Source organism: Eriocheir sinensis, chromosome 54, assembly GCF_024679095.1.
Source record: "Eriocheir sinensis breed Jianghai 21 chromosome 54, ASM2467909v1, whole genome shotgun sequence".
In the NCBI taxonomy this organism is placed as follows: Eukaryota; Metazoa; Arthropoda; class Malacostraca; order Decapoda; family Varunidae; genus Eriocheir; species Eriocheir sinensis.
This window is the reverse complement of record NC_066562.1, coordinates 11,510,117-11,522,616: the sequence shown is the minus strand read 5'-3', so window position 1 is coordinate 11,522,616 and position 12,500 is coordinate 11,510,117. Positions and strand designations below refer to the sequence as shown.

The window sequence follows — 12,500 nt, the reverse complement described above, 5'->3', positions numbered from 1 at the left end:
AGAGAGAGAGAGAGAGAGAGAGACAGACAGAAAAAAAGGAAGAGGAGGATAGAGATATGGTAAGAGGAGGAGGAGGATTAGGAAGAGGAGGAAGAGGAGGAGGAGGTGAATTTTAGGACTCAAAATTTAATAGAAGTTTAAGGAAGGAAGGAAGAATAGAGAGAGAGAGAGAGAGAGAGAGAGAGAGAGAGAGAGAGAGAGAGAAACTATAACTGTGAATATATAAACTTTGTCCGCAACTTTCCTTTCCAGACTTAAAAAAATAAATAATAATAATATGGAAAAAAGATGCAAATTGCGGAGTTACTTTCTTTTTTTTTCTTTTTCTTCTTTTTTCTCCTTTTTTCTTACTTTCCTCCCTCGAAAAAGCACAAAAAAAACTACATTGGAATCTGTTTTTTTTTTCTTTTCATTAATTTCTTCCCTCACCCAAAAAAAATATATACACTTGAATTTCCTGTTTTTTTTCTTTTCTTTTTCCATTAATTTCTTTTCCTCCCTCGAAAAAACAATAAAAACTACATTGGAATCTGTTTTTTTTTTCTTCCTTTTCATTCACTTTCTTCCCTCACCAAAAAAAAAATATATACACACTTGAATTTCTTGTTTTCTTTTCTTTTTCCATTAATATATTTTCCTCCCTCGAAAAAAAAAAAAAAAACTACATTGGAATCTGGTTTTTTTCTTCCTTTTCATTCACTTTCTTCCCTCACCAAAAAAAAATATACACACTTGAATTTCCTGATTTTTTCTTTTCTTTTTCCATTAATTTATTTTCCTCCCTCGAAAAAAAAAAAAAAAAAAAAAACTACATTGGAATTGTTTTTTTTCCTTCCTTTTCATTCACTTTCTTCCCTCACCAAAAAAAAAAATATATAAACACTTGAATTTCTTGTTTTCTTTTCCTTTTCCATTAATATATTTTCCTCCCTCGAAAAAACACATAAAATACATTGGAATCTATTCATTTTTCTTCCTTTTCCTTTACTTTCTTCCCGCACCCAAAAAAATATACACACTTGAATTTCTTGTTTTTTTTTTCCTTTTTTAATTATGTCATTTTTCCTCCCTCGAAAAAATATGGAATTACCTTTTTTTTTTCTTTTTTTTCATTATCGTACCCAAATTTTCACTCGCGTATACCCAAATCTTCACTCTTACTAACCCACTAACTTTTATGGGACCCAAATTTTCACTCTCTTATATAAAAATCTTCACTCTCACAAACCACTAACTCTTATGGTACCCAAATTTTCACTCTCTTATATAAAAATCTTCACTCCCACTAACCACCAACTCTTATGGTACCCAAATCTTCACTCTCACTGACCACTAACTTTTCACTAACCCGCTAACAATTTTTCATTCACGGAAGCAAAATTTTGATCCATAACGAATAAACCAAAAAATTTCACTTGTCCTAATACCCATTTTCACTCATACCCAAATTTTCACTCTCACTAACCACTAACTTTCAATCAACAAATTGACCCATAACGAATACACACACACACACACACACACACACAAAAAAAAAAAAAAAAAAAAAAAAAAATCACTGGTCCTAATACTCATTTTCACTCATACCCAAATTTTCACTCGCGTATACCCAAATCTTCACTCTCACTAACCACTAACTTTTCACTACCACGCAAACAATTCTTCATTCACGGAAGCACAATTTTGCCCCTCCCTCGCCTTCACTCCTTCCCGTAAGCCCAATACAACATTATTTTCATCTCTCCTCCTGGTTTTCCATAAGCATTCAATCTTTTAATATATTTTCCTCCTTTGAATAATTAGAATTTCCCACTAGTTCGATTAAAAAGTGTATCAGTAGTAGTAGTAGCAGTAGTAGTAGTAGTAGTAGTAGTAGTAGTAGTAGTAGTAGTAGTAGTAGTAGTAGTAGTAGTAATAGTAGTAGTAATAGAAAAAGTAGAAGTAGTAGTAGTAGTAGTAAAATTAGTAGGAATATCACTATTTTATGTGCGTAAGAATGATAAAAAAAGTTACGTAGTAGTAGTAGTAGAAGTAGTAGTAAAATAGCCAAATGAAACTGTCTAATTTCTGTGCGTAAGAGAATGCAAAAAAAAAAAAATCCCTCATGGGTCGCGGAAGTTCCCAACAATGATAGGCTGAAACGTCTAAATTTGCATTCTCCGGCAAGGCGAAGGGTGCGTGGAGGCTTAATTAAACTTTGCCTGTGATGGAGGGCTTTGCAAGGGCGATGTTAATAAGGCCAGGGCAGTAGGAGGGCGGGGTAGGACGTAGCAATGGGTATAAGTTAGGCAAATTCTGATGCTATAGACATGCATGAATTTGTTAGCTATACGAGTGGGTGGGATTCTCAAAGGCTTCTACCGATCACATCAACTATCTTCAAAGGCCAAAAATGAGATTGATCGGGTTCTAATGAGTGTTTGTTTAGGTTCACGGTACAGAGGAAGGGTCAAACTACCACCAGGGCCATAAAACTACCCCTGGAAATGCCCAAAACTCCTACGAAAACCGTTCTAATGAGTGTTTCTTTAGATTCACGATACAGAGGAAGGGTCACACTACCACCCAGGTCATAAAACTACCCCTGGAAATGCGCAAAACTCATACAAAAACCGTTTCAATGAGTGTTTCTTTTGGTTCACGGTACAGAGGGTCACAATACCACCCGGGTTATAAAACTACCCCTGGAAATGCCTAAAACTTCCATGAAAACCGTTTTCATGAGTATCTATTTAGGTTCACTGTACAGAAGGGTCAAACTACCACCAGGGTCATAAAGCTACCCTTGGAAATGCTCAGAACTCCTACGAAAACCGTTCTAGTGAGTGCTTTTTTAGGTTCACTGTACAGAAGAAGGGTCACACTACCACAAGGGTCATAAAGCTACCCTTGAAAATGCCCAAAACTCCTACGAAAACCGTTTTAATGAGTGTTTCTTTAGGTTCACGGTACAGAGGAAGGGTCACACTACCAACAGGGTCATAAAACTATCCCTGGAAATGCACAAAACTTCCATGAAAACCGTTTTCATGAGTATCTATTTAGGTTCACTGTACAGAAGGGTCAAACTACCACCAGGGTCATAAAGCTACCTCTGGAAATGCCGAAAACTCCTACAAAAACCGTTTTAATGAGTGTTTCTTTAGGTTCACGGTACAGAGGAAGGGTCACACTACCACCAGGGTCATAAAACTATCCCTGGAAATGCCTAAAACTTCCATGAAAACCGTTTTAATGAGTATCTATTTAGGTTCACTGTACAGAAGAAGGGTCAAACTATCACCAGGGTCATAAAACTACCCCTGAAAATGCCGAAAACTCCTACGAAAACCGTTTTAATGAGTATCTATTTAGGTTCACTGTACAGAAGAAGGGTCACACTACCACCCAGGTCATAAAACTATCCCTGGAAATGCGCAAAACTCCTACAAAAACCGTTTTAATGAGTGTTTCTTTAGGTTCACGGTACAGAGGAAGGGTCACACTACCACCCGGGTCATAAAGCTACCCCTGGAAATACTCAAAACTCCCATGAAAACCGTTCTATTGAGTGTTTTTTTAGGTTCACGGTACAGAGGAAGGGTCAGACTACCACAAGGGTCATAAAAATAGCCCTGGAAATGCCCAAAACTCCTACGAAAACCGTTTTAATGAAAGCTTTTAAGGCTCATGGTACAGAGGAAGGGTCACACTACCACCCGGGTCATAGCTACCCCTCGAAATGCTTAAAACTCCTACGAAAACCGTTTTAATGAGTGTTTCTTTAGGCTCACGGTACAGAGGAAGGGTCACACTACCACCAGGGTCATAGCTACCCCTCGAAATGCTTAAAACTCCTACGAAAACCGTTTTAATGAGTGTTTCTTTAGGCTCACGGTACAGAGGAAGGGTCACACTACCACCCGGGTCATAGCTACCCCTCGAAATGCTTAAAACTCCTACGAAAACCGTTCTAATGAGTGTTTCTTTAGGCTCACGGTACAGAGGAAGGGTCACACTACCACCAGGGTCACAAAACTAGCCCTGGAAATGCCCAAAACTCCTTTACGAAAACCTTGTCAAATCTTCCACCCCTTAGGAGGAATACATATCATGGTACACATATCCATACATACATAAACACGATCACTCATACATACATACAGACATTATTATTATTATTATTAACATAGGTATACATATATTTTGGTGCACATGGGTCACCACACACACACACACACACACACACACACACACACATATATATATACACGTATACTTATTCATCCGTGTACTCCTGACCCCCCTTTCCTCCCTCCCCTCCCCCTCCCCCCATTTGCTGGCAGCTGTTATACATTTAATATACATGGTAATTCTGGCATTCATTTCCTACACACACACACACACACGCACACACACACTTTCTTTTCATTATTCTTTTTATCTCCATCTCCTTCCTTTCCTTTCCCTTCCCTTTCCTTCCCTTTCTTTCCCTTCCCTTTCCTTCCCTTTCTTTCCCTTCCCTTCCCTGCCTTTCCCTTCCCTTTCTTTCTTTTCCCTTCCCTTCCCTCCACTAGCTCTCCCTTCCCTTCCCTACCATTCTCTTTCCTTCCCTTCCCTACCCTTCCCTTCCCTACCATTCTCTTTCCTTCTTCCTTTCCTTCCTTCCTATCCCTTCCTTTCCCTTCCCTTCCCTTCCTTTCCTTTCCTTTCCCCTCCTTTCCCTTCCCTTCCCTAGCATCCCTTTCCCCTCCTTTCCCTTCCCTTCCCTTCCTTCCTTCCCCTTCCCTCCTCCCCTCCCTTCCTTCCTTTCCTTTCCTTTCCTTTCCTTTCCTCCCTTCCTCTCCCTCCCTCCCTTCCCTTCCCTTCCTTCCCTTCTGAACAATGTCGAAATCAAAGGAGAATTTTCAAAGACATTTTTACCTCCCTTTCTTTCTTCCTTCCTTCCTTCCTTCATCTCCTTCCTCCTCTCTCTCTCTCTCTCTCTCTCTCTCTCTCTCTCTCTCTCTCTCTCTCTCTCTCTCCTTCAGTCCCTACCCTACTTTCCTTCTCTCCCTTCTTTCTCTCCTCTTTCCCTCTCCCTCCCTTACTCCGCGTCTCTCCATTTTTTCCCTCCTTCCCTCCTCCTTTCCCTCCAACATTTCCCTCCCTCCCTTCCGTCAAAGAGATGAGGGAAACTAGGTCAAAGGGAGAGGAGGTAGGGGGAGGAAGGGGGAGGGGGGGAGGTCAAAGAGGTCACTTCCGGTTAGCAACAATTTCGGGAGGTCAAAGTGGTGGTGGTGGTGGTGGTGGTGGTGATGGTGGTAGTGGTGGTGGTGATGGTGGTGGTGGTAGTGGTGGTGGTGATTGTGGTGGTGGTGATTGTGGTGGTATTAACCGATTCAATACAGAAGCAATAATGTTAATAACGGATGATAATAATTGAAATTGGAGGAGGAAGAGGAAGAGGAAGAGGAAGAGGAGGAGGAGGAAGAGGAGGAGGAGGAGGAGGAGGAGGAAACACAATCACAAACAAGCTTACAAAATACAGAATACAGACTAAGAGAGAGAGAGAGAGAGAGAGAGAGAGAGAGAGAGAGAGAGAGAAAATGGGTCCAAAACCGTTTCTGGGAACATATTTAGAAGAGAAAGGAGAGTGAGAGTAAGTAACCTCTCTCTCTCTCTCTCTCTCTCTCTCTCTCTCTCTCTCTCTCTCTCTCTCTCTCTCTCTCTCTCTCTCTCTCTCTCTCTCTCTCTCTCTCTCAGGTCTAAGAAAACAAGGACATATTTAAGTAGGAGAAGAGGAGGAGGAGGAGAAGAGGAAGAGGAGGAGGAATAGAAGCAAGAGGAGGAGTAGGAGGAGGGGGGGGAGGAGGAGGAGATGGAGGAAGAGGAGGAGGAGGAGAAGTTAGTACGCAGGTCTTGTCTGACACCCTCCTCCTCCTCCTCCTCCTCTTCCTCCTCCTCAGCACGAGCACGATTCCGACAAGAGGGAGAGACGGTGGAGGAGGAGGAGGAGGAGGAGGAGGAGGAAATAAGATGGAGGAAAAAGGAAAAATAACCAAGATAAATAAAGGGAGATAGAGAGGAAACCGGCGGCGGCGGCGGCGGAGGAGGAGGAGGAGGAGGAGGAGGAGGAGGAAAATGAAGAGGAAAATAGAAGCAAAATATAATGGAGGACAATTTTTAATACTAATATATCACACTTTTTTCCTCCCTCTCTCCCTCCCTCCCTCTCTCTCTTTCCCTCCCTCTCTCTTTCTCCCTCCCTCTCTCTTTCTCCCTCCCTCCGAAGCGAATATTCCACAGAAAACGGAGTGTGCTTGCCTCCCTCCATTTGAGAGAGAGAGAGAGAGAGAGAGAGAGAGAGAGAGAGAGAGAGAGAGAGAGAAACAAAAAAAAAACACTTACTTTGAGTCGGGAGTGACGAGACGGCGATGGCACACACACACACACACACACATACACACACACACACACACATACACACACACACACACACATACACTTATATAAGTAATCCGGGTTTTAAGTATCGCTCTGGGCACCACTACTAAGCTCTCTTTTTTGGGGGCAGGAGGAGGAGGAGGAAGAGGGGGAGGAGGAGGAGGAGGAGAGCCCGTCACTTATATTGCATTTATCTTGTCCTTCAAAAGTAGTAGTAGTAGTAGTAGTAGTAGTAGCTGTAGTAGTAGTAGTAGTAGTAGTAGCAGTAGTAGTAGTTCTTGTTGTTGTTCTTGATGATAATGTTCTTTTTTTTCACGTTCACAGGTCACGCACGTACGAACACACACTTAACACGGACGGCCCCGGATGTACAATAACTATAATAATAATAACAATAATAATAATAATAATAATAATAATAATAATAATAATAATAATAATAATAATAATAATAATAATAATAATAATAATAATAATAATAACGTACACGCCTGTTTGCCGAAAAATAATAAAAATAATAAAATAAACACAAATGAAAGTCCAAAAAAATATATATAAAAAAAAATTCAAATCGAGGAGAAAAAAATTTAATCAATGTTTTTCCTTCTTTCTGAGAGTAACAATTTCTCCCTCTCTCTCTCTCTCTCTCCCTGATGGTGGTGGTGGTGGTGGTGGCGATGGTGAGAAGGGGGAAGATGGAGGTGAAGTATAAGCAGTATGGTGTGTTTTTGGTGATGAAAATGGTGATGATGGTGGTGGTGGTGGTGTTGAAGGGAGATGAAGCTAAGAGGAGGTGGAGGAGGAGGAGATGAATGAATGAAGTTGAGGTGGTGATGAGCACTAAGGAGATGGTGGTGGTGATGACAGGTTAAGGAGAGTGGTGATGAGAGAGAGAGAGAGAGAGACGGGGAACGGTGGAAAAGGAACACGGGTTAACTGAATCAGGTGGTGGGTGATTGGTGATGAAATGGAGGTACTGGAGGTGTTGAGGCGGTGTTGAAACGGTGATACACGAACAGAGAGAAAGAGAGAGAAAGAGAGAGACACCGAGAGAGACCAATCGCCCGAGAGAGAGAGAGACGGAGAGTGCGACACATCTAACAAACTCCGGTGGTGATTGGTGATACGGGTGATGAAATGGAGGTATACTGGAGGTGAAGGGGGTGTTGACCTGGCCTGGGGAGACGCGGGGCGAGGTAAGATAGGGTCAGCGAGGGGCAGGCTTGGCACAGTGCTAGTCGCGCGAGCAAAGGGCTGACTCCGAGGGGTGATGGTGCCGCCCTCTTTCCAAGCCGACCCGCGCACTCTCTCCGCGCAAGCCGTCTGCTCCCCCTCTTCCTCCTCCGCCTCTCCCCCCCCCCTCGTGGCACTGTGTCCTCCTCCTCCTAGTGTCCTCCTCCTCCTCCTCCTGGTTTTGTCCCCCTCCATGCCTCTCTCCTCCTTCTTCTTCCTCTTCTTCCATTCCAGTTCCATGTTTCCTTCTTCCTCTCTTCCTCCTCCTCCTCATCGTCCTCCATATCCTGTTCTCCATGCCCGATTCCTCCATTCCTGTTTCCTCATCGTCCTCTTCCTCCTCCTCCTCCTGTATCCCTGTGTCCTCCTCCTCCTCCTCCTCCTCCTCCTTCAAAAACATCTCCTTCCATCTGTCTTCTCTTCCTTACCAGCCCTCCGTGTCACAGGTGGGCGTGGGCAAAACTAAGGTAAGGCTCATTAAGGTAAGGTAAGGTGAGGTAGGGTAAGGTAAGGTAGGCAGGTGTTTTAGAAATCATTAGCAGGGAGATTGTGACTCTGGCAACTGTGTGTGTCTGTCTCTCTCTCTCTCTCTCTCTCTCTCTCTCTCTCTCTCTCTCTCTCTCTCTCTCTCTCTCTCTGGCTCGCTCACTCTCTCTGGCTCGCTCGCTCTCTATCTCTCTCACTCTCTCCCGCTCGCTCCCTTGCTCTCTCTCTCTCTCTCTCTCTCTCTCTCTCTCTCTCTCTCTCTCTCTCTCCATGGAAAGAAGCTGGGAGGGCCGGAGAGAGAGAGAGAGAGAGAGAGAGAGAGAGAAGACCTGGAAGGAGGAGATGCGGAGGATTCTAGCCTCAATGCTCTCCTCCGACACCTCCACTTTGAAAGGAGGGAAGGGAGGAAAGGGAGAGAGATAGGGAGGAAGGGAGGAAGGAAAGCGGAAGGAAGGGGAGGGAGAGTAAGCAAATAGGGGGAAGGGAGGAAAGGGAGAGAGATAGGGAGGAAGGGAGGAAGGAAAGCGGAAGGAAGGGGAGGGAGAGTAAGCAAATAGGGGGAAGGGAGGAGGGGAGAGGGAAAAATGGGAGGAAAGGGAGGGAAAGTAAGCAAAGGGAGAGAGGAAAGAGGGAAGGAAAGGAAGGAAGGAAGAAAAGAAGAAAAAAGAGGAGGAGGAAAAAGATGCAAGGGAAGGGAAGGAAAGGAGAGAGAGAGAGAGATGAAGGAAGGGAAATTCAAATGGCAACGTTCTTACCTTAGTCTAAAAAAATTCCCTTCCCTTAGACAGGTGTGTGTGTGTGTGTGTGTGTGTGTGTGTGTGTGTGTGTGTGTGTGTGTGTGTTTTCGGACGAGTAGGGAGTTCAAAAGGGGGTGGAGGAGGAGGAGTTGGAAGAGGAGGAGGAGGAGGAGAGGAGGAGGAGAGGAGGAGGAGGAGGGTTATCCTAGCACCAACATCAGCAGGACACACACACACACACACACACACACACACGATCGATGTACGCGTCTCCCTCCCTCTCCCTCTCTCCCTCTCCCTCTCTCGCTCTCTCTCCCTCTCTCGCTCTCTCTCCCTCCACTGGATGCTGCTGCACTCCTCAACTCTCTCTCTCCCCTCTCTCTCCCCTCTCTCTCTCTCTCTCTCTCTCTCTCTCTCTCTCTCTCTCTCACCATCATTCAGGATTAAAACACGTTGGCCCAAAAATGTTTATAGAATATTTGTTGAATCATAAACATTTTTACCTCAACTACTACTACTACTACTACTACTACTACTACTACTACCACCACTACTACTACTGCTACTACTGTACTACCACCACCATCACCACCACTACTACGACTACTATTACTATTACTACTACTATTACTACTACTACTATTTACTATTACTATTAAGAAAAAACAAAACAAAATAAAACAATGGATCTCTTGTTGATAATAAAGAAAAAAATAAGAAAAGACTTGATTAATTTCTTGAATAAATAAAAATGCGATCCCCCTACCCCCCCCCTCTCTCTCTCTCTCTCTCTCTCTCTCTCTCTATCTCTCTCTCTCTCTCTCTCTCTCTCTCTTAAATTGTTCTGTCTATAAACCTCAAACTTGTGAAAAATATATTTCTCTCTCTCTCTCTCTCTCTCTCTCTCTCTCTCTCTCTCTCTCTCTCTCTCTCTCTCTCTCTCTCTCTCTCTCATCCTCACTTCCTTCCCTCTCTCTGTAATCATTTTTTTTTTCAGTATCTAAGGAAGTGTGTGTGTGTGTGTGTGTGTGTGTGTGTGTGTGTGTGTGTGTGTGTGTGTGTGTGTGTGTGTGTGTGTGTGTGTGTGAGTGTGTGTGTGTGTGTGTGTGTGTCCGTCCTGCAGTCAAAACACACACAATGTAATTATCAGAAATATTACACTGTTATTCTTCTTAAGTGGGGAGGAGGAGGAGGAGGAGGAAGAGGAGGAGGAAGGAGGAGGAGGAGGAGGAACAATACAGCTACTGATGTTTACAATGTATTAAATAAATGTAGGACGTGCTTTCTTCCTCCCTTCCTTCCTTCCTTCCTTCCTTCCCTCCTTCTTTCTTTCCTTCCTTCCTTCCTTTCCTTCGTATTACGCTTTTGCTTAATTTTTTGGCCTCTTTCCTTTGGGTTTTTTTCTTTCTATCCTTCGCTTCCTTTCCCTTCCCTTCCCTTCCCTTCCCTTCCCTTCTCTTCCATTCCCTTCCCTTCCCTTCCCTTCCCTTCCTTTCCTTTCCTTCCCTTTCCCTCTTCCATTCCTTCCAAATCTTTTTCTTTCTTTTCCTTCCCTTCCCTTTCATTTTTTTCCTTTCCTTCTTCCTGTCTTCCTTCCTTCCTTCCCTCCTTCCTTTCTCTTCCCTTCCCTTCCTTCCCTTTCCTTCCACATCTTTTCCTTCCCTTCCCTTTCCTTCTTCTTCCTCTTTCGTTTTTCCTTCCCTCCTTCCCTTCCCTTCCCTTCTCTTCCCTTTCCTTCATTTCCATTCCTTCCTTCTTTCCCTCCTTTCTTTCTTCCTCCTTTCCTTCCTTCCTTCCCTCCTTCCTTCCTTCCTTCAATAATTAGATGTCATTATTCCTTCACCCCAAGTACTACTAATTAGCGTTATCTCTCTCTCTCTCTCTCTCTCTCTCTCTCTCTCTCTCTCTCTCTCTCTCTCTCTCTTCCCTCATTTCTCTCTCCTCCTTATCTTCCTGTTTTCACTCCAATATCTTCCTCCTCCTCCTCCTCTTCCTCCTCCTCCTCCTCCTCCTCTCATCATCTCAGTCCTTCCATTTTCTCTTCTTTTCTCTCTCTCTCTCTCTCTCTCTCTCTCTCTCTCTCTCTCTCTCTCTCTCTCTCTCATGTATTTGCTCAAACCCTACTTGTCATTCTCCTCCTCCTTCTTCTTCTCCTCCTCCTCCTCCTCCTCCTTACAGTTCTCTTCCTCATTCATCCTAACTCTCCTCCTCCTCCTCCTCCTCCTCCTCCTCCTCCTCCTCTTCTTCTTCCTTCTCCACCTCCTTAATCATCAACAGTGCATAGAAAACGAAGGACAATTCCATATATTTAAGCAATGAAGGAAAAAAAAATACATATATAATAGTCGAAAATAAAAAAGAAAACCAAGAAAATAAATAAGAAAAAAATAACCGACAAAGAAAAAGAAAAGAAAAGAAAAACAAGCAAATTCAAGCAAAAAATTAAAAAAAACGAACCAAAACAAACAGGAAAAAAAACGAAAAATTAAAGAAAAATAAAAAAAATTAAAACAAAAAGAAAAAAAAGAAAAAAAGATAAAGGTTCTGTGTAACGAATTCTGTACAACGTGTTCTATTTACGGCCTGAGAGAGAGAGAGAGAGAGAGAGAGAGAGAGAGAGAGAGAGAGAGAGAGAGAGAGAGAGATAATGGAGGAAAAAAAAAGAAGAGGGAAGAAAGGAGTCAAATGAGGGAGATTTAAAGGGACGTGAAGCGTAGAGTGTTTAAGGGACTGAGAGAGAGAGAGAGAGAGAGAGAGAGAGAGAGAGAGAGAGAGAGAGAGAGAGAGAGAAAGGTAAAAAGATTGACCTAAAAATAAAAGAAATGACAAAATGGAAATAGGTCAGAGAGAGAGAGAGAGTAGAGAGGTAAAAGATTGACCTTATAATAGAAGAAATGACAAATGGAAATAATAAGTCAAAGAGAGAGAGAGAGAGAGAGAGAGAGAGAGAGAGAGTGTGTAGGGCAAAGGGGGTTCACACACTCGAGTTAGTAGGTTACCATGGAAATGATGGCGCGGCGTGCTCTCTCTCTCTCTCTCTCTCTCTCTCTCTCTCTCTCTCTCTCTCTCTCTCTCTGACTTATTATTTCCATTTTGCCATATCTTATTTTTAGGTCAATCTTTTACCTATCTATTCTCTCTGATTTATCACTTTTCTTTTCTGTTATTTCAATCTCTCGATCAATCTATCCTGCTCTTCTGTAACCGTGAAGAGAGTAAATAAATCTCTCAAAGGCACAAGTATTAGCCAAGCAGATCATCGATTAATAAACGCAACAAAGCATAAACGCTTCATTCGCCCAACGTTACCAGATTATCGTACGCAGCATAACATTGTATTTTCCGGTTCCTGTCCCATAAATATTGCAAAAAAGAGCATCAATAATTACCGATTTTAACGAGAATTATAAATGCATATCGTTATCTCTGTGGGTGCCATAGTTTTTAGTCAGAAATCAGCAAATACAATACGCTCAAGTACGGCAATATGGTAACGTATCATTCGCCTTCACAGGGAATACAAATTTAAACGTTTAAGTCTACCCTTGTTAAGTAAATTTCTCAACCCATGAATCTTTTCTTTTCAGTCACCCTCTCCACAGATTCTAACATACTGACGCGCGTTCTATAGTAAGCCGA

At 42.8% G+C, this 12,500-nt stretch overlaps 1 protein-coding gene across 16 annotated transcripts in view; it reads right to left on the bottom strand.

Annotated features, from left to right (window-relative positions):
- The window catches only part of LOC126983810 (protein still life, isoform SIF type 1-like), a 192,422-nt gene extending 184,715 nt beyond the window's left edge, over positions 1-7,707 (bottom strand). For 15 of the 16 annotated variants that reach the window (XR_007736258.1, XR_007736257.1, XM_050836935.1 and 12 more), the window contains exon 1: positions 7,577-7,707. The gene's annotated coding sequence lies outside the window, so the exon portion shown is untranslated. The remainder of the gene's footprint in view (positions 1-7,576) is intronic. The other variant, XM_050836927.1, reaches the window with a different exon arrangement.
- Positions 7,708-12,500: the final 4,793 nt, after the last annotated feature.